This window comes from Cervus elaphus, chromosome 23, assembly GCF_910594005.1.
Source record: "Cervus elaphus chromosome 23, mCerEla1.1, whole genome shotgun sequence".
NCBI classification, from domain to species: domain Eukaryota; kingdom Metazoa; phylum Chordata; class Mammalia; order Artiodactyla; family Cervidae; genus Cervus; species Cervus elaphus.
The window spans coordinates 13,772,405-13,793,265 of record NC_057837.1 but is presented as its reverse complement, the minus strand read 5'-3'; the positions used below and the strand labels follow the sequence as shown (position 1 = coordinate 13,793,265).

The following is a 20,861-nucleotide window of genomic DNA, read 5'->3' as shown; positions in this document are numbered from 1 at the left end:
AATTAATATCTATTTCTGATTTTATATGATAGAAGAAAATGTATTGAGCGTACTTAATAGTGAAATATTGGAGAAAATCTGATTGAATTGATGAGATTTGATCTTTAATCAAAGATTAAATGATGAGATGAGATCTTTAATATTTTTCTGTATGTTTCAGACAAGTAAACAGGACAAGAAAATCTAAAGAAACATACACATATTGAAGAAAAGATAAAATTATTATTTAGAGAGGAATGCTTCTCTACTCAGAATTAACTCGAAAACTAGTAGACAGAATGAAATGTTTAGTAAAGTAAGTGGTTAAAAATATGGACCACGAGGCAAAATTTCAAGAACAATTAAAAGATCTGTGGTCGCCAGGGGACGAGGGGCTGAAATAGTCAGAGCACAGAGGATTTTTAGGGCAGTGAAAATAGTCTTATGATATTTTTTTTTCTTTTTAGTCTTATGATATTTTAATGATGAATTTATCTCATGATACATTTTCTGAAACCCATGTGGGCTTCCCTGGTGGCTTAGATGGTAAAGAATCTGCCTGCAAAGCAGGAGACCCAGGTTCAATCCCTGGGTCGGGAAGATCCCCCAGAGAAGAGAATAGCAACCCACTCTAATATTCTTGCCTGGAGAAGCCCATGGACAGAGGAGCCTGGGGTGCTACCGTCCATGGGGTGGCAAAGAGTCGGACATGACTGAGTGACTAACACTTTCACTTTCTTTTTCATAAAATGTACACACCATGAGGAAACCCTAAGGTTAACTATGGATTTTGAGGGATCATCGTTTTAATGAAGTTTCATTCCTGGTTTAAAAAAAAAAAAAAAGCCAATCTGTTGAGTGATGATGATAACGGTACTTGTGTGTGGGGGCGAAGGGTACATGGGAAATCTCTGTCCTTCCTCTCAGTTTTGTTGTAAAACTGCACCAAAAAAGACCAGTATTCCAATGGTAAAATGGGCAGAGAGCATGAGCAGGCAATTTATAAAAGAAGAAACATAAAGAATTTCAAATAGCATATATAAAGAATCTCAAATAGCACTAATAAAGATATAAAAAATAAAACAAAATTATACAAATAGTATTCTTCTATTCAACTAAAATATCACTGAAAATCACAGAAGTGTGATAGTTGCCAATGTTGAAAGAATAAGAGAAATTAGCAATTCCTTATGTAGGTGAGGGGGTATGAAATAATATAATCAGTTTAAAAAGTACTTTAAAAAAAAATTTATTTGTTCATTTGCCTGTGCTAGATCTTAGTTGCAGCATGCAGGATCTTTTAATTCCAACATGCAGGATCTTTTAATTCCAGCATGCAGGATCTAGCTCCCTGACCAAGGATCAAATTCGGGCCCCCTACACTGGAAGCACAGAATCTCAACCACTGGACCACCAGGGAAGTCCCTAAAAAGTACTTTTGACATTTTTTCAAGTATACATTCTTTGCAATAAATAGGTGTTAACGTTTTAAATCAGAAATCACAAATAACAAATAGTTTACCTGTCTTTAGTGATACTTACCAAAGAATGAATTTTCTTCAATTCTTAAACTCCTAGGTTCAACATAGACACTTAGTCCAGTTTCACAGTCTTTTGCATCTCATTGTTCTGCTAGAAAAGTACTTTGATTGTCTTTCTATGCTTAGTCTCTAGAAGGTAATTTGCACATTTTAGGCACATATTAAACATTCCTAAAATTGAATTTCAAATTATAGAAAATTTATGTTTATAAACAATCTGATATTTGCAATCAAGAAACCAAAGTACATTATAAATGAACTAAGATTGGGACAAATAGCACATTTTTCAAACAAATATATACTCAAGATTAATTACTCTTTCAAATATGTATGTTAAATAGATTTTAACAACTTAAAAAAATACATAATGTGACCCCAAACATAGCACAAACCACACAAAATTGTTGTTACAAAATATATGTGTATATATGTGTTCATAAATATCCACATTGGAACTGTAATTATAGTTAAGTCCCACAGATGACATTATGTAAAAATGATATATTTTTCAAGTGATAACTTAGCAATTAATAAGTAGTCCTTGTCATTAAATATATTCACCTACTCACTGCAGTTGTTGTATCAGACAATGTTTGATGGGATGGGCTTTCAAAAGATCACATTGCTTAACCTCTTTCCTTTAAGCAAATAAAGTATTGTTGGGCTCCTTTGATAGATAATAAAACTGAGATCCAGAGAAGACATGACTTCCCTAAGGTTACTCAATTAATTAATGAGAGTTGGGACTGAAATCAAGGTTTCCTAGCTCCAAACCAAATGTTGTTCCTATTAAGCCATGAGGAATTTGATGCACTCACCTGCCAAAAACAGAAAATAAAAATATACTTTCCCCCGGTTTTCTTTTCCAAGTTGTGTCATTCAATAAAATATGGATATGTCTTTATATGTATGTGTGAGTGAGAAATACCAGAAATACTGATAAGGAAAAAGAGAGCGTCAGAAACTAGAATAAAAGGGAAATGGCAAAGATGACCTCCAAGTTTCATATTTGGGTTAACTTCAGAATGATTCAACCTCAATGTCCAGAAAATGACTTGAGGAACTGAAAGTATGACATGAGAGGTCAGATATAAAGAGTTTAGCAGGAAAAGAGAAGAAAAAAGAATAGGAGAATCCCAGAGATTGACTCTCAAGCAATCCCATAAACAGGGTAACAAAAAGTGAAAGTGAAACTCACTCAGTTGTGTCCAACTCTTTGCAGCCCCATGGACTATACAGTCCACAGAATTCTCCAGGCCAGAATACTGGAGTGAGTAGCATTTCCCTTCTCTGGGGGACCTTCCTGACTCAGGAATTGAACCCAGGTCTCCCACATTACAGGCAGATTCTTTACCATCTGAGCCACCAAGGAAGCCCAAAACAGGGTAAGGGGGGAAGTAAAAAGTCAATAGGAAACTAAGGGCTCACACTCTGACTAGGTTCTGCCCTCATCACTTTGCTAAAAGAAGCAGCAAAGAAAAGGGTGAGTGTTTTCGACCAGATTCTCTTTCTCGAGAATGTGAATTGGGACCCAGATTGAGAATTATTCAGTCGATGGTGGGAACTGAAGCCAATAGTCAGGATGGGACTTCTGCAACCAGCAAATAATAAAAAAGAGAATCTTGCATGGCTAACAAGGGAGGAACTGCGAGATTGGGATTAACATACATGCATTATTGATATTATGTATAAAATAGATAACCAATGAGAATGTATGTAGAGCACAGGGAACTAGACTTAATGCTCTGTGGTTCCCTGAATGGAAGAAGTCCAAAAAGGAGGGGATATATATACACACACATACATCTGGATGGCTGGTTCATTTTGCCATACGAGAGAAACTAACACAACATTGTAAAGCAACTATACTTCAATAAAAACTACTTTTAAAAAAAAGAGGATCTTGGGGACCAGGGGAGTTGTGGAGGGGAAAAGGAGACAGAGGAGAAGAGGTTACGGGACACAAGTGATTCAGTTAAATGGATGAGTGAAACAGAGAACATGGCCATCCAACCCTTTTTGTCTTTTCCAATCTATCTCTAGTCTATGTTTCCTAACGAAATACAGCCAAAACAAAGACAGACAGACTTGTACAAAATGGAAGCCTGTCTCTACTCTCTGAAAAGAGTCATTGTTGACTTTGAAAATCAGTGATGAATAGAGTGATAAGTGATGAAACCCAGAGTTGCAAGGGTTCAAGAGAGAATCTGATTATGAGATGATAGGCAATCTGTGTTCTTTATAATATGTCCAACATATTCTGATTTTTAGAGTAAACATGCATTATCTTAAAAATCAATAAATTGACTTCCAAAAAAAGATATGGTGAAGACAGCATGAAAACAAACAGGATAAACCAGTTTAACTATGAATCTAAAAGAAAGTGGAAATAGTAGGCACAAAGAAAATGTTTATCCTGATAAGTATTAGGGCATAAACATCAACTGACCACCTGACTGCTCTCAAAGCCTACAGTCTGAGTGAATTCTGAACAGAATCAAATCTGTACTTTTCCATGGCTTAATCCCAGGCCAATTTATCCATCAGGTAGAGCAGATGCTGAGCCAACTGCTTCTCATACTTTTAGGGATTCCAAGAAAATGTTTTAATTTCTTTTAAGATCAGAGAGAGGAAAAATGAACTTTCAGGGTGGAAGATTATATTCATCTTTATACTAAAGCAGTCATAAAATATGTTTTAATGTTTTTTAATGAAGGAAGGGACTCACACTGGCAAATGCACCTGGGGCCATTGACATTATGAGGCTTGTCCTCTCAGGGAAGCAAATGACTAAGTCAATGGTGGAGGTCATCAGAGGATAAAGATAGTATAAAAAAAAAAGGAGTCCAGAATTTTATTGAGTGGCCAGTGGTGTAGATTTTTAGATTCTACTCAAAAGAGAAGAATTGAAGGGGGACAAGATTAAAAAGCAAAAAGAAAGCGAGTGGGTACAGAAGAGTAGAAGAGATGTCCAGTAAAGAAGGGGTGTTTGAGGATGGGTTTTACCAAATGTGAACTCTTGAAAGAGAGTCTGAATGACAAGGCTCGGTATGCAGATGGAAGTTTGCAAAGCAGGATGATGAGGTTCAGTTAGAAAAGAAAAGTCACTCTGCAGCAAAGAAATAAGCATCAGATAAACCAGGAATCCAGAAAGTCTCAGAATCCAGGGGTACCAACTCAACTACTGCCCAATGAGACTCTCTTACACTGATATTACAGAATTAGGTCCTGTATAAGATGGGACAAACACTGAACTCAGATGGATGAGATGACTTGGTTCCAGGTTTGCTTTACCACTAATCAGGCTTAAGTTGGGCAGATAAACTCCCTGGTATGTGTCACATCTAGAAATGGTTCTATTAATACTACATCGGCCTGAAAGCAGTAAGCTGGGCTTTTTTGATTTCTTGGTGTATCTCCAACCTCTGATTTCTTTCAGGCTACAGTTCTACGATGATTGCTGTTCAGGAGTTGTTTGCATTGTAGTTACAAGTTCAAAGAGTTAAGAGCATTGTCAAAGACAAAGCTTACAAGTGGATATAAACACACAGGTACAAGAGGAATGGCTATTTCTTCTATTTCTTCTACTGTTCAAGAGAAGAAACCTTTTTGTTATCATTATATCACTTCTCCCTTCTCAGTAATAGACCATGAAAGACTATGCCTCCACTTTTCTATTTCTTGCCTTTTGAAGTTAATTTGCAGTCCTAACTGTAAATCAGAAATGGTGCAATCTTTTGATAAGTTACAGAGCAATGAAAATTTAATTTATATAATATCTTCCCTTTTTTAAGTGCCTTGTTCAATCGAAGCAGAAGCAGCTGTGAATGATGGCTAAGTTAAGGATAAAAAGTAACATCAAAGTAATGTCTGTCATTATGATTTCAAACAGCATGTGCGACTTGGAAAGGTTTGGCTAAAATATATATTTAAAAAAAGGATGCAGTTGACTAAAATAGACTGTAGGAGTGTATAAAGTAAGATATCCTGTAAATTTCTGAATTACTCTGCTCAAATACAATCTAAAAGGCAATTTTTAAAATTATCAACTGCATCAGGCAAAGTTTTGCACAACTGTGTATGTGTGTGTGTGTGTGTTATACTTGGGGATGCAGCTGTTGCTTAGCCACTTCAGTAGAGTCTGACCCTGCACAACCCTGTGGACTGCAGCCCGCCAGGCTTCTCTGTCCATGAAATTCTCTAGGCAAGAGTACTGGAGTGGGTTGCCATGCCCCTCTCCAGAGGATCTTCCCAATCCAGGGATTGAACCCAGGATTGAACCCTGCATCGCAGGCAGATTCTTTACCGTCTGAGCCACCAGGGAAGCCCATACTTGGGGCATCACTGTTCAATTATGGGTTCTCAGCTTCAGAGATAAGTGTGTTTTTTCGCAATTCCTGGAAGCACCACGCTCAGGAAGCATTTTTGCCTCCACGACCTCCGAGGTGCTAATAATGGTATTTGAGGTGGGCGTGAGGGTGGGCTACAGAAAAAGAAAAGAAGCCAATGTTTAGCTAGGAACGGGCATATCACCCTTCATAGGCCATGTCTTCATTCTCCAAAAAAGCATCTTGAACCAAAATTAACACACAGACAGTAAATCTATGAATTCTTAAACTTGATGTTAATTTGGGGAACAATGCAAGTCACTTGATGGAACAAGATTTCTATGGGAAGAGTAGACTTTTACTGGGAAGTGAAACTGAGCTGTTTGGACAACTACCCTCAATGACAATAAGCTCTATGTGTGCATATTAATAGACTTCCATGGAGAAGACAGGTCTCCTTTGCTACAAACCTGATTTAATGTCAAAGCATTAAAGCAGAGTGATTTAATGTCAAAGGCCTCCTAGAGTACATACAGTGAGATTCCTAACAACACTGGCTTAAGTGGTGAGCTGAGCCCAGGCCTATTGTGTTTCAGTGAACCCTGAACGCCTCAAAAGGACAGCCACCCTTACCTCAGAGAGGAGGGAGGGAAGTCGGACCCACTAGTAAACACAGTCTGGTATCTGTGACAACCAAGGACCCTTTGTCAAATTACCCAGCAGGAGAACCAGCCCCAGTCTTGGGTGTTCCTTGACACTGCTGCTCAGAGCCTGGATAAGATGCTATCAGCAGGACCCTCTAAGTATTGTAAGTGCTTTAAGTAGATCACTGGGACAATTACCATAAACAGTGAAAGATATGGGGTTTTATTGATGGGAGATTAATATTGACCACAAGGCTATTGATTTTTCTCTGCATCTTATTTCTGATGGTAAACTTATTTTACAGTCACCTGAGTTTGGTTGGTTGGTTTGTCATCATATTGGAGAGTGAGTGAGCAATACTAAGATACAATTATTTCAATTTGGAATCCTACTTTTAATGAGTGTGTGGTTTTGTGTGTTTGCTTTTCTTATTGATGTGCTAGGAAATCATGTGAGTACAAATGCTTACAGTTGAAAGTGCCTAGTTGAGTCCAGACTCTGTACTAGACACTAATGATATAGGATAATTTAACTCTTGCAAAATTAGGTACAAGACAATGATGCTACCCTCAAACTCCAGATAAGGAAACTGATGTTCAAGAAGATTGAGAAACCTGCCCAGGTTCACCCACAGAGTAAGCAGTGAAGCAGGGATTGGAACCCAGTAGATATTTGTGTTTGTGTGTGTGTGTCTGTGTATGCTTGATCAGTCATGCCTAACTCTTGTGACCCCATGGACTGAGGCATGCCAGGCTCCTCTGTCCTCTACTATCTCCCAGAGTTTGCCCAAATTCACATCCTGATGCCATCCAACCATCTCATCCTCTGTCCCTTTCTCTTCCTGCCCTCAATCTTTCCCAATATCAGGGTGTTTTCCAAAGAGTCAGCTCTTTACATCAGATGGGCAAAGTATTGGAGCTTCAGTTTCAGCATCAGTCTTTCCAATGAATATCCAGGACTGATTTCCTTTAGGACTGACAGGTTTAATCTCCTTGAAGTCCAAGGGACTCTCAAGAGTCTTTTCCAGCATCACAGTTCGAAAGTATCAATTCTTTGGCACTCAGCCTTCTTTATGGTCCAACTCTCGCATCCACACATGACTACTGGAAAAACTACAGTTTTGCCTATAGGACACTTTATCAGCAAAATGATGTCTCTGCTTTTTAATACACTCTCTAGGTTTGCCATACCTTTTCTTCCAAGGAGCAAACATCTTTTAATTTAATGGCTGCAGTCACCATCCACAGTGATTTTGGAGTCCAAGAAAATAAAACCTGTCACTGCTATAGTTCTATACAATTCTAAAAGTAATTGTTCGTCTATTCTATTAATTCTTCAATAAATACTCAATGAAAAGATAATGGAGAACTAGAATTCAAGCTATTCAAAGGTTCAGTTCAGTTCTGTTCATTCACTCAGTCATGTCCAACTCTTTGCAACCCCATGAACCGCAGCACACCAGGCCTCCCTGGTGCATTACCAACTGCCAGAGTCCACCCAAACCCACGTCCATTGAGTCAGTGATGCCATCCAACCATCTCACCCTCTGTCGTCCCCTTCTCCTCCTGCCCTCAATCTTTCCCAGCACCAGGGTCTTTTCAAATGAGTCAGCTCTTCACATCAGGTGGCCAAAGTATTGGAGTTTCAGCTTCAGCATCAGTCCTTCCAATGAACACCTAGGACCGATCTCCTTTAGGATGGACTGGTTGGATCTCCTTGCAGTCCAAGGGATTCTCAAGAGTCTTCTCCAACACCACAGTTCAAAAGCATCAATTCTTTGGCGCTCAGCTTTCTTTATAGTCCAACTCTCACATCCATACATGACCACTGGAAAAACCATAGCCTTGACTAGATGGACCTTTGTTGGCAAAGTAATGTCTCTGCTTTTTAATATGCTGTCTAGGTTGGTCATAACTTTCCTTCCAAGGAGCAAGCATCTTTTAATTTCATGGCTACAATCACCATCTGCAGTGATTTTGGAGCCTAAAAAAATAAAGTCAGCCACTGTTTCCATTGTTTCCCCATCTACTTGCCATGAAGTGATGGGACCAGATGCAATGATCTTGGTTTTCTGAAAGTTGAGTTTTAAGCCAACTTTTTCACTCTCCTCTTTCACTCTCATCAAGAGGCTCTTCAGTTCTTCATTTTCTGCTTTTAATTGTACATAAAGATTGTTAAAATAAATAAATAAAAAGGGCAAAATGATGACTCTGAAGTGTCTAGCCTGGACCTCTAAGAGGAGGATAATGGCTTTCACTGAGAGTCAAAAAAAGAATAAAAGGGGGTGGGGGTATAGCAGAAGGTAGGAAATGACATGTTCAATTTGAGACAGTTTTTTTCATTTTTTATTTTTTTAAACACATTTTTAGATTATTAAACTAATGTAATCACCAGGCTCCTCTGTCTATGGGATTATCCAGGCAAGAATACTGCAGTGTATAGCCATTCCCTTCTCCAGGGGATCTTCCTGATACAGGGATTGAATCCCGGTCTCCTGTGTTGCAGGCAGATTCTTTATCTTCTGAGCCACCAGTAAGTGATAAAGTAATGTGATTGCAGAATCACATGGGATGTACATGTTGACTTTTTAAAGAAACTGTCAGCCTGTTTTCCAGAGTAACTGCACCATTCTGCATTCTAGTTCCTCCACATTTTTCATCATTTGGTATCATCAGTAATTTTTATTTAATTGTTCTAATAGGTGCATAATGGTTTCACAGTGTGGTTTTAATTTATGGGACTTTAATGAGTACTGATCTTTTTATTTGCTTCTCTTCCTACCCTTTGTCTTCCTGGTGAAGTCTCATTCAAAGCTTTTGCTCATTATTTAATTGTGTTGTTTATTCACTTCCTGTTGAGTTTCAAGATTTCTTTTTTCTGAATATAAGATCTTGGTTGATACGTGATTTGCAAATGTTTTCTCTCAGTCTGTCACTTGTCTTTTCAACCTCTTAATTATATTCTTTGAAGAGCAAATTTTTAAAATTTTGATGAACTTCTATTTATCAATTTTTTCTTTATGAATTCTGTTTGCCAAACTCGTGGGAAGGCTTATCTATAAAGGGTCAGAAAGAGGGAATTCTTTGAGGGTGTTGAGGCTATTCTATATCTTGTTTACAGTGTTTAGTACAAGAACCTATGTGCATGTTAAAATTCACAGAACCGTACCCACACACAAAAGTGAACTCAAATTCTTTAAAAATCTGTTTCATATTGAATATATCTGAAGGAAAATCAGTATAAATGACAAGAATCAGATCTTTCCAATGCATCCTATCTTATTAACAAAGCCACAAAACAGAATTTAATAAAGCGGGCTTTAAGCCTGTACGTGTAAAAGTGGCATAAGTTTATATTCTGATACTCCTCCAATGTTTAGCATAATTTAAATACTAATTCTACGTCCATTTCAACAGTTGACCAACAATAAAAGATTCAGTTCTTTCGGGAATGTTGCCCAGTAGAAGGGCTTCCTTGGTGGCACTAGTGGTAAAGAATCTGCCTGCCAATCAGGAGACACAAGAGATGCAGGTTCAATCACTGGGTCGGGAAGATCCCCTGGAGGAGGGAATGGCAACCCACTCTACTGTTCTTGCTTAGATAATCCCATGGACAGAGGAGACTGGTGGGCTACAGTCCATAAGGTCACAAAGATTTGGACATGACTGAAATGACTTAGCATGCACACTCACCCAGTAGAAAAGATAACAGAATCCTATGTTTCATTTCTAAGTCTGATGGTACACAGGAAAAATGACTTGGGGAGATTGGTCTCATTGCAGCTTGTCTAACAACAAAGGAATAATGACCAGGGTCTAAGCGACCCATGACATTTAGGACCTTTTAAAACTATTCAGATTATTGACTCCACCTGCTGACAAAAAAGATCAAACAGTTGAAGTCTTTTTCTCTGCCTTTATAACTAATCAAAGCCTGAAGTTCTCAAAAGTACCTTCTAGCTGGTTTCATTGTTTTGTTTATTATGCTTATCATAGTGCAGTTAACATTTGCATTTCTAATCAACCGTCCCGACAGTTTCAGTTCAGTTCAGTCACTCAGTCATGTCCAACTCTTTGTGACCCCTGAATCGCAGCATGCCAGGCCTCCCTGTCCATTACAAACTCCCGGAGTTTAATCAAACCCATGCCCATCAAGTCAGTGATGCCATCCAGCCATCTCATCCTCTGTCGTCCCCTTCTCCCCCTGCCCCCAACCCCTCCCAGCATCAGGGTCTTTTCCAATGAGTCAACTCTTCACATCAGGTGGCCAAAGTATTGGAGTTTCAGCTTCAGCATCAGTCCTTTCAATGAACATCCAGGACTGATTTCCTTTAGGATGGACTGGTTGGATCTCCTTGCAATCCAAGGGACTCTCAAGAGTCTTCTCCAACACCACAGTTCAAAAGCATCAATTTTTCGGTGCTCAGCTTTCTTTATAGTCCAACTCTCACATCCATACATAACCACTGGAAAAACCATAGTCTTGACCAGATGGACCTTTGTTGGCAAAGTAATGTCTCTGTTTTTTAATACGCTATCTAGGTTGGTCATAACTTTCCTTCCAAGGAGTAAGCGTCTTTTAATTTCATGGCTGCAATCACCATCTGCAGTGATTTTGGAGCCCAAAAAAAAATAAAGTCTGACACTGTTTCCTGACAGTTTAGTTGGTTTTAAATGACTCTTTACAGTTTTCTGTGTTTCAACGCAACCAGGGAATCTACTCTCAGGAAGCAACTTCTACTTATAAGACAGCTACTTTTTATCCTTATAGCCTAGGAAGGGATAAATATTGAAGGATGTGTTCATTTGAAAATATTAGAAGCTGAGAAGGCCTATATTTGTTCTCATCAAGCCATCATTGACACAGAAATGACACTGTAATAGACTACTGCATTTTCTCACTTCTACGGCTTTTCTTCCTTGAGTCCCTCCTCTAGAATGGTCTTTCCCATCAGCTTCCATGCCCGATGGAGCCACCCTTAATTTCCCAAGCTGGAGCAATTTCCCTTCCCATATCTTAGCATGAATTACATCCTTCTTCATGTATAGTCTATTACCTAGTGATCTCTATCTCCACTTGACTACAGTTTCTTATAGAAAAAGATCATGCCTTATTCAATTTCCTCTCGCTCAAAGTACCTTGAACATTTGTCAGATGGGTGATTTGTGAGTGTTTTCTTCCAGTCTGTGGCTTGGTTTTTCACTCCTCATTGTGCTCTTCAAGGAGCAAACTTTGTAACTTAGATGAAGTTAATGTATTAATTTTTTCTTTGTTGTTAGTGTTTCTGGTGTCAGATGTATCAAAGAACTCTGCCAAACTCAGAGATGGAAGCAGGGGTGGGGGGAGCATTTACCCACAAAGGGTTCGCATGATGGAAGATTTGGGACAAGTTGGAATTCTTCTGTATTCTGTTTGTGGTGGTAATTGCAATAATCTGTGTGTGTGTGTGTGTGCGTGTTAGAACTACACCAAAATGTTACTTAGCACTAGTGCTAGGACGGTATTTGCTTGATTAAATCGTCTGGTTAAGGGAATCATTTTTCCGACCTTATCTTGAGACCGTACCTTCTCTAACTGCAAGGCATATTCTCATGCCTGCAGCAAGTGAAGAGAAACACCGTCCTTCAGTCTGTAACTTAAACTAAGCGTCTGATTCATGCTTTTCCCCTTTTTCTTTCAGATGACCTCAAATGGCAACAGGACATATCCTCCAGTGACCTGTAAATCCAATGGATTCAAGTAAAAACATTGTCCAGCTTGGGGATTTTTCATCCTACTTAGTGATGGGGAAAGTGTCCCACCTCTAATGTCTCTATGTATTACATTCTATGCATGCTGAGTCATGTCTGACTCTTTACAGCCCCATGGACTGTAACCCTCCAGGCTCCTCTGTCCGTGGGATTCTCCAGGCAAGAATACTGGAGTGGGTTACCATTTCCCTCTCCAGGGGATCTTCCTGACCCAGAGATGGAACACTGTGTCTCCTGCATGGGCAGTGGATTCTTCACTGCACCACCTGGGAAACCCTGATATATTACATTATTGAAAGTAAAAGAATGAGGCGGACACCGGAGGAGGGGCCCAAAAGAGAAGTCATTTCCCAAACATCTTCCCATTCCCTCCGTAAAGCCTGCCTCGGAAGGAAGCTGGGATAGGTCTTTTCCAAGGGGACAAGGGAGCAAGTATCAGCTCTGAGCCGCCTGCCATGGGGCCCACAAGCCTGGGACTTGGTCCGGCCCACCTTGCAGAGACCTGATTACTCCTGGCTCCCTGTATAGTTCTGCCAGATTCCACCTGCAACATCTCACTGGAGGTGAACATTGGCGTCCCCAGAACAGGAAGCACTGAAGGACTCCCAGACCTCACACATGAAAAGAAACTTTATTGCTCCCAAACCCCCAAGCTGGACGGTTTTCCACAAGAAAGCCCTGTTTCCATTTTCTTGGCTGTGTGCCAACAAGGAAGTAGGATGAAATTTATGAATGTTGCCCAATGCTTGGCAGAGCAAAGTTAAAACGTTTTTTGAAACAGAAGAAAAGCAGAAGAAATGATTCTGGGTGTGCACAGATGCGCCCTGTGATCCAATCACCTTCTCTTTCCCGGTAAGGAATAAAAGGATCTTTTCTGGGAGGGAATAAAGATGACACCGTCTCGTTTTTTTGAGACAATGGCCAGGTGGTTTGCCATCATGAAAAGACAAGCAGCTGAAAAAGTCTGCGTTGACTTATGTGCACCACCGACTTATGACAGGCACAATACCTTCAGGCCTCTGGGCTCCTGCACAAAATTTAAACTTGTGACAATTAAGCTAAATCCATTAATTAGTAAGATGAATTAGAGCTTCAATCCTCAACTAATCTGGGAGAGAATTGAGAGGTCTGTGTAGTTGGCACTCAGACCTTACCCTAATAAATTACACAGAGTTCTTGGTGTGCCCCACCCTTTCCTGAGTGGCCTCGTTGTGATAATATAAAGCCAATTAGCCGGAGACACCAGTGCAGCGGAATTCCAACTGCAAACTCCTTACAGCTCAGCGAACACTCCCTGAAAGCATATAGGAACTCAGGAAAGATTACGGTCTGTGCTCAGCAACCAGTTAACATCACAGAGACCATCAACCAATTTCCTTCTCTTCCTCTATCATGATTTTACATGACTGAGAACTGGCAGGGGAAAAAAAAAATGCCATGAGCTGACAAACTGTTTGTAAGGGCAGACAGCTTCCATGGAAAGTAAAATTAAAACTAAACATCTCAGGATAAAACTACATTATGTGGAGTTAAAAAAAAAGTCAGATGGAATAAGCTAAACTTCCTTTTACAGCAAAATCATGTTTGCTGTTTTTGTTTTCTTAAGAGCATCAGAAATCATAAAGTTTATATCATTTCCTTTACCAATCTCTGGAAAAAGAACACCGAGTCACAATCTAATGAGATGTATAACATTTTCAGAGCTTCTATCATGTAAAAAAATTGAGACATTCAGAGCAAACAATTGAACTCAGTTACTCTGAAGAGGCACAAACAGAAAAATGTCATTTATTCCATCTTAAAAGATCCATTGTGTAAAGAAAGCTAAAGTACAAGGAGAAAGTATTTACAAAGTCAGATAACATGAAAGGCAGAAAATCTGCATTGTATCTAAGTATCCCTTTATTTGATAACAATATAGGAAGTGTTTTTTTTTTTTTAATAAGAAGCACATTTTCAAAGCATTGAGATACAATCATGAATAAACATAAAAGTTCCTGCTTTCATGGAACTTACATTCTCACGAGTGAGACAATAATTCAGATAAATGTACCAAAAAGTCAAGTATAATGTCAAGTAATGAAAAGTGTGACATAGAAGAAAACAGAGCAAAAGGATGAAAATCATAATTAGGGGAAATCAGACAGACAGAATACCTCTCGGAAAGGAGACTTCTGAGCAGAATGAAGCTGGGAGGGGGTTACACAAATATAAAACATTTACAAAAAGATTATTCAACAAATTACTATGGGAAGAATGCCTAAATTAGTGGGGAGAAAATAGATCTTTATATTACATTTTAAAGCAAAGTTTATTCCAGGTAGCATAAATTAGTTAAATGTAAAGTAGACAATTTGTTTAAAAACAAAGAAATATAGATAAATATTTACGTAATCTTGGATTAGGGAAGGATGAACTAAAAATCTAAACAAACAGAAACTCTTAAAAAAAAAAAGGCTGAATTATACAAAAATGCAGGGAATGGCTAGCCACTCCGGTTTTCTTGTCTGGAAAACCCCATGGACAGAGGAACCTGGTGGACTACAGTCTATAGGGTCGCAGAGAGTCTGACACACTTTCACACAAAAATGTAAAATTCCTAAGTGCTTGAATTTTATAATATAAACAAACAAGTGGAGAAATGACCAGATGATAAAATATCTGAAGATACTGATTTAAACTGTCAATATAAAAAGAATTTTCAAACTGAAAAATATGATCAGATAATACCTGCTATTTCAATAATATTAAGAAGTAATTCACAAAAGATTACATAAAAACTACCAATGAAGACAAAAAAGAAAAACTTCAGTCCAACCTGTGTCAAAGAAATGAAAATTGTTTTTTACATTGTGCTATAATATTTCTCTTATCAACCTCATAAAGCATGTAGACACATGATACACGTATTTCATCAAGCTATGGGATTTAAAAAAAACTTTATAACACAAGAAAAATATGTTACCATAGCTTTGATTATTTATATCTCTAAACAAAATAGTGAACATGATTAGAATCACATTGTTTATTTTACCCATGAGAGTAAAAAGCAAAAGCAAATTATTGCACTAATACCGGAGTAACAGAACTAAAAAGACTGTTTTTAAATCTCCTAAATTATTTGCATTCTTTTAATCAAGAATGTCTGCCATCTATGAATCCATAAACTTTTTGTGAAGAAAAATCCTTTTTATTTCACTGAAGAGTTGATTGGATGAAAATAGTAACCGGTTTGCTTTTTTTCTTTTTTTAATACCAGGAAGGACGGAAGGAAATGTTCTAACAGTAAATTCCAGAATGCAGAGGACCCAGGATTGCTGCCAATTGTGTTAGCATTCCCACTGGGAATCTTAGCAAGCTGAAAAGAAATCCTTTAAGAAACGAAGCATGGAGGTATTATGTCCAGTGAGTTTCTTCTGGGCCACCACCTGTGGGGCGCTGGGTTCAAGATGATTTCTACATCGTGGGCTTTACTGGGCAAAGAAAACCTGTGAGACTGGATCTGCAAGAGAAGAGAAGGTGTGAGTCAACTCATCCCACGGAGAGGAACACCTGGTCCCGAGCGCTTCTGCTCCTAGCACGTGGGTCTGCGCTCCACTAGAGGGCTATTGCCTCCTGTCACTGAAGCCTTTCCCAGGGCAACAGTGAGGAGGCAGCCTCGCCAGTGGGACATTACATGGGCGACTTGAAATGCGGTACCAGCTGTTTACGCGACTCCTTTGGTATTGCCAGCTGCCCGGCACCTGAAATCCAGATGACAAACGGGATTTCGGGTATGCGTACTTTGGGAGATACCTCAGGTTTCACAGGAAGCTGAGTTTGGGAGCAGTCTCTGACATGAGGAGTGGGGCCATCTCCTGGTCTTAGTTAACTATCTAGTTAACTCAGAGCAAACACCCACAGACACTTTCAGGCAATTTTGTTCAATGCATCACAGATATAAAGGGAGCTTGAAGTTCCTGGCTCAAAGATGTACCAAGTCAGGTTAAAAGATTTGTTTCTAAGTAAATTTCAGTCTAAATGGAATCCTTAAATTTTTAAAATAAAACTAGTTAGCCTTTATTAATCCAGTGTTTCAAATGTTAATAATACATTAACTGCTTTTGTTGTTGTTTGGTCGCTAAGTCGTGTCCGACTCTTTATGACCCCATGGATTGTAGCCCGCCAGGCTCCTCTGTCCGTGGGATTTCCCAGGTAGGAATACTGGAGCGGGTTGCCATTTCCTTCTCCAGGGGATCTTCCTGACCCAGGGTTCGAACCCAAGTCTCTTGCACTGGCAGGCAGCTTCTTTACCACTGAGCTATCAGGGAAGCCCTGACTGCTTTACAGCTATTATTTTATTTGATCCTCTTTATAACAACATGACAGAGAGATTATATTTTCCATTTAACAGATGACTCAAGCACAGGAAAACAAAATACATTTCTCCAGTTGCATGGATCTTATATGTAGCAATGTGGAGATGTGAATTTAGACTACAATGAGCCTTAAATCACCTTTCTTAACCGATAGTCTGCTCTATCCATCTCAAAGTATGGATCATGTTGTGTGTGCTCAGTCGCTCAGTTGTGTCCAACTCTTTGCAGCCCCATGGACTAAAGCACGCCAGGATCCCCTGTCCATGGACTGTTCCAGGCAAGAATACTGGAGTGGGTTGCCATTTCCTCCTCCAGGGATCTTCCTGACCCAGTGATCAAACCCACATCACCTGCATCTCCTGCATTGGTAGGTAGATTCTTTACCACTGAGCTCACCTGGAAAGCCAATGGATTACCCACATGAAACTGTTTATAAACTGAAGGCGTTATATGATTTTTTTCATACTGGGTACATATCCTGGTATGAAGTCTTTAAATATATGTTTATCAAGTAGATAAATATTTGACAAAAGGCTAAATAAAGAAAAAAGTGGGTATTTTAAACTTTACTGAATACACTCTGTGCCTAAATGTCTCTGCTTTGATTTTGGTACATGTTGAAAAACTACTTTACAGGTTGGACTTAAAAGCAATTCAGAGAAAACAGAGTTTGTGTCTGGTCAGCTGTTATAAAGAAAATTGAGATCAACCTCCATGCACTAAGGCTGTGGATCAAGTTTTTCCCCTTATGCTTACTACAACATATAAAGACATAAGGGCTTCCCAAGTGGTGCTAGTTGGTAAGAATCCTCCTGCCAACACAGGAGATTCAGGAGATGCAGGTTTCCATCTCTGGGTCAGGAAGATCCCCTGGAGAAGGACATGGCAACCCACACTAGTATTCTTGCCTGGAGAATCCCATGCACAGAGGAGCCTGTCAGGCTGCGGTCCAAAGGGTTGCAAAGAGTTGGACATGACTGAAAAAACTGAGCATGCAGGTAGGCACGCATAAGGACAAAAATAAAGACAGAAGGATTTTGTGTCTGGATGAGTATTTTAAGACCTCTAAATGAGACTTATTAGAGGAGAATGTATTTAAAACACAACATAAAGCAATCTGGAGTAAACTTGTCTTTTGATCATGAATTTGGGCAAAATATCAAGCAATTTGGAGAGTGATCCAATTCCTTTTACCTTCAAAAGAGAGAAGTCGGATGTCTATTTCCTCCATAAAGTTAGGAGAGCATAGGCAAAACCCGCTGAAGACGCCCATAATGTGTAGGATCATCCATGCAAGCAACATAAGGGAAAGTCTTCCCTCTAGGGTGTTCTGTTTCTCTTGGTAAGAATTGACCAGCTGTGAACTTAGATCAGTGGCCCTAAGGCTGATTGAAGCAGAGAGTATAGATGTAATAAGGTGCTTGAGGACTTCCTCAAAAACACTGTATTCCAATCTTTACAGCCAGGCAAAATTTCTCCTGAGTCACTCAAGGAAGTGGAAGAGTTGATGTTGGGGATTCATGACTTGAGTCTCCACTGCATTCTTGGTCAATCCTGTGAGTAATCCTAATAGGGTAATGACCCTTTTCTACTTCACAAAGATGTTCTGCAGATTAACTAATTAATGATTATGAAGTGTTACATCTTATTAAGTTTATTATGATCATTAAGTTCTCATGATGAAGAGATAAATTTTGAAGAACTTCAGTAGGTGGCGTAATTCCCTCTGTATCTATCAGGAATCCCAGCTATGTTCTACAGAACATCTCTGGCATCTTCTTTACTCTCAATGGTTAAAACAACACTGTCCTCTGGCACTTTCTCCAGGCACAAGGAAGAGTTAAGGAGGAGATAGCTATATTTGATGATAATCCTCAAGTTATCATCTTTTCATCTGCACAGGCTTTGATATTAGTTCCCTAAATAATGTCATTGATAAATGTTTTCTAGCATATTTTAATATAAATATGATATTAATATATACATAAAGCAAATATATAAAATAAATACATATTATTACATACAATTAAAAATATAAATAAAAATATTTTTATAAACATACAGATATAAATATATTTATATAAACATATGAATATAAGTATGGGCTTCCCAGGTGACTCGGTGGCAAAGAATGCACCTGCAATGCAGGAGATGTCGGTTTGATCCCTGGGTAGGGAAGATCCCCTAGAGAAGGAAATGGCAACACACTCTAGTATTCTTGCGTGGGAAACCCTATGAACAGAAGAGCCTGGCAGGGTACAGTCCATGGGATCACAAAAGAGTCTGACACAACTTAGCAACTAAACAACAACATAAATTTGACAAATATAATAATAGCCAACATTCACAGAGCATTTAGTTAGGTACTATTTAATTGCATTATATTATTTCATGAGATACATTCAACAATTCCCTTTTCTTTAACTGATAGAAAATTAACTCATTTAGTACTTTTTTTCTATCCTGTATCATCAGGTAGGTTAATTTCAACTATCCTTTTACCTACTTTGAACCAGTAGAGACTCAAAACTGTACTGTGCTATGCTGTGCTATGCTTAGCCACTCAGTCGTGTCTGACTCTTTGTAACCCCATGGACTGTAGCCCACCAGGCTCCTGTGTCCATGGGGATTCTCCAGGAAAGAATACTGGAGTGGGTTGCCATGCCCTCCTCCAGGGCATCTACCCAACCCAGAGATCAAACCCTGTGCTACCAGATCCCATACTTTCTATATTGCACTTTTCACTTCATCACAATCATCTGAAAAGATCTGTTGAAACAATTAATCTAAAGTTGCATCTCCTTCAACTTCTCACTCCTCCCCATTGAATTTGCTGATCAACTTATCCTAATTTCTTGCATTAAGATACTAGATATAGGGTCTTTGTATCTGCAATGAATTGTTTTGGCTTAGGCACATCTCTAACTGAAGGACTTTTTTCTTACCTGTGAGAAACCAAGGAACAGAGACATTAAATAATTTGCCCAAGGTCACAAAGTATATAAACCATGGAGCCATATATATGAACCCAGGTAGTCTGAATCCAAATTCCTGCCTCTCGACTGCTAAGCCTTCCTCTGTCCCAACTGCGGTCACATATTTGGCCACCATTAGAACATGCTTATGATAAGTTTATTCTGCACGTGGAAATAAAACTCACATTTCTTCAATGAAAAAAAAATGGGCATTTTTTTATTGCATATAGGCAGAAATTTATTATAATGGTGGGGTTCTGGAATCTCTTTCTTTTTATTAGTTGTTTAAACTTAATTGCTTATTTTATTTTGGCTGTGCTGGGTCTTCACTGCTGTGCACAGGCTTTCTCTAGCTACGGCAAGTGGGACTGTCCTTAGCTGTGTGTAAGGGCTTCTCTCGTCTCGGACCACAGGCTCCGGGTGCTTGGGCTTAGTCGTTGCGGCTCCCAGACTCTGCAGCACAGGCTCAATCACTGTGGCGCATGGGCTTTGTTGCTCCACAGCACGTGGGATCTTCCTGGACCAGGGATCGAACCCACGTCTCCTGCATTGGCAGGTGGATTCTTTACCTCTAGCCACCAAGGAAGCCCAGAATTATTTTCTTTAAAAAAAAAAAAATTCCAGTCAACATTGTTTGTGTAATAAACTTTTTGTTTGTTTACCCACAAAAGTCTCTCTTATGCTGTTGCTAAACCTCTGAATGATACTATTGTCTTTCCTTATTAATTCAGGGAGTGTCCGTGTGTGAACATTTGGGGTGGGAGGATCAGTGAGGGATGAATTATTAGCTTTAGAACCTCTGGATGGAGTTTCCTGGAGATACTGACAATATGAAACTTCTGTACTTTTCCTCTCCAGGTGTTGAATTTGGCCTCGGGACATTGTTTAGTTGATGGAACTTACTGGCAAAGGAACAGAGGAAAATGAGCAAAGATAACTTCAGAATGCTGAACACCTCCATTGTACTATCACCGCAAGGATTTTAATCCTTGATATCACTAATTATCCTATTAACATACCAAGACCATCATGTGTGTGTGTGTGTGTGTATATATATATATATATGAATTATTTTGTTACTTCTTTTAGAAAGACTAGAACACAAATATTGATTTAGATTGGGAGGTTTTTTTCCAATGTAGAATATGATCAGTAACTAAAAAAAAGATAAAATCCAAAATATATGGGTCTGACCTGTCATTAAAGATTGAGATAAAATCCAAAATATATGAATCTGACCTGTCATTGAAAATTACTGGAACTAGGCAGAAGGCAAAAAAAAAAA

At 39.0% G+C, this 20,861-nt stretch overlaps 1 long non-coding RNA gene across 1 annotated transcript; it reads left to right on the top strand.

The window, feature by feature from the left end:
* Positions 1-15,881: 15,881 nt before the first annotated feature.
* Positions 15,882-20,580, top strand: LOC122681173. The gene is made up of 3 exons (XR_006336890.1): positions 15,882-16,016; positions 18,064-18,157; positions 20,435-20,580. It is a non-coding gene; the product is annotated as an uncharacterized LOC122681173 (long non-coding RNA).
* Positions 20,581-20,861: the final 281 nt, after the last annotated feature.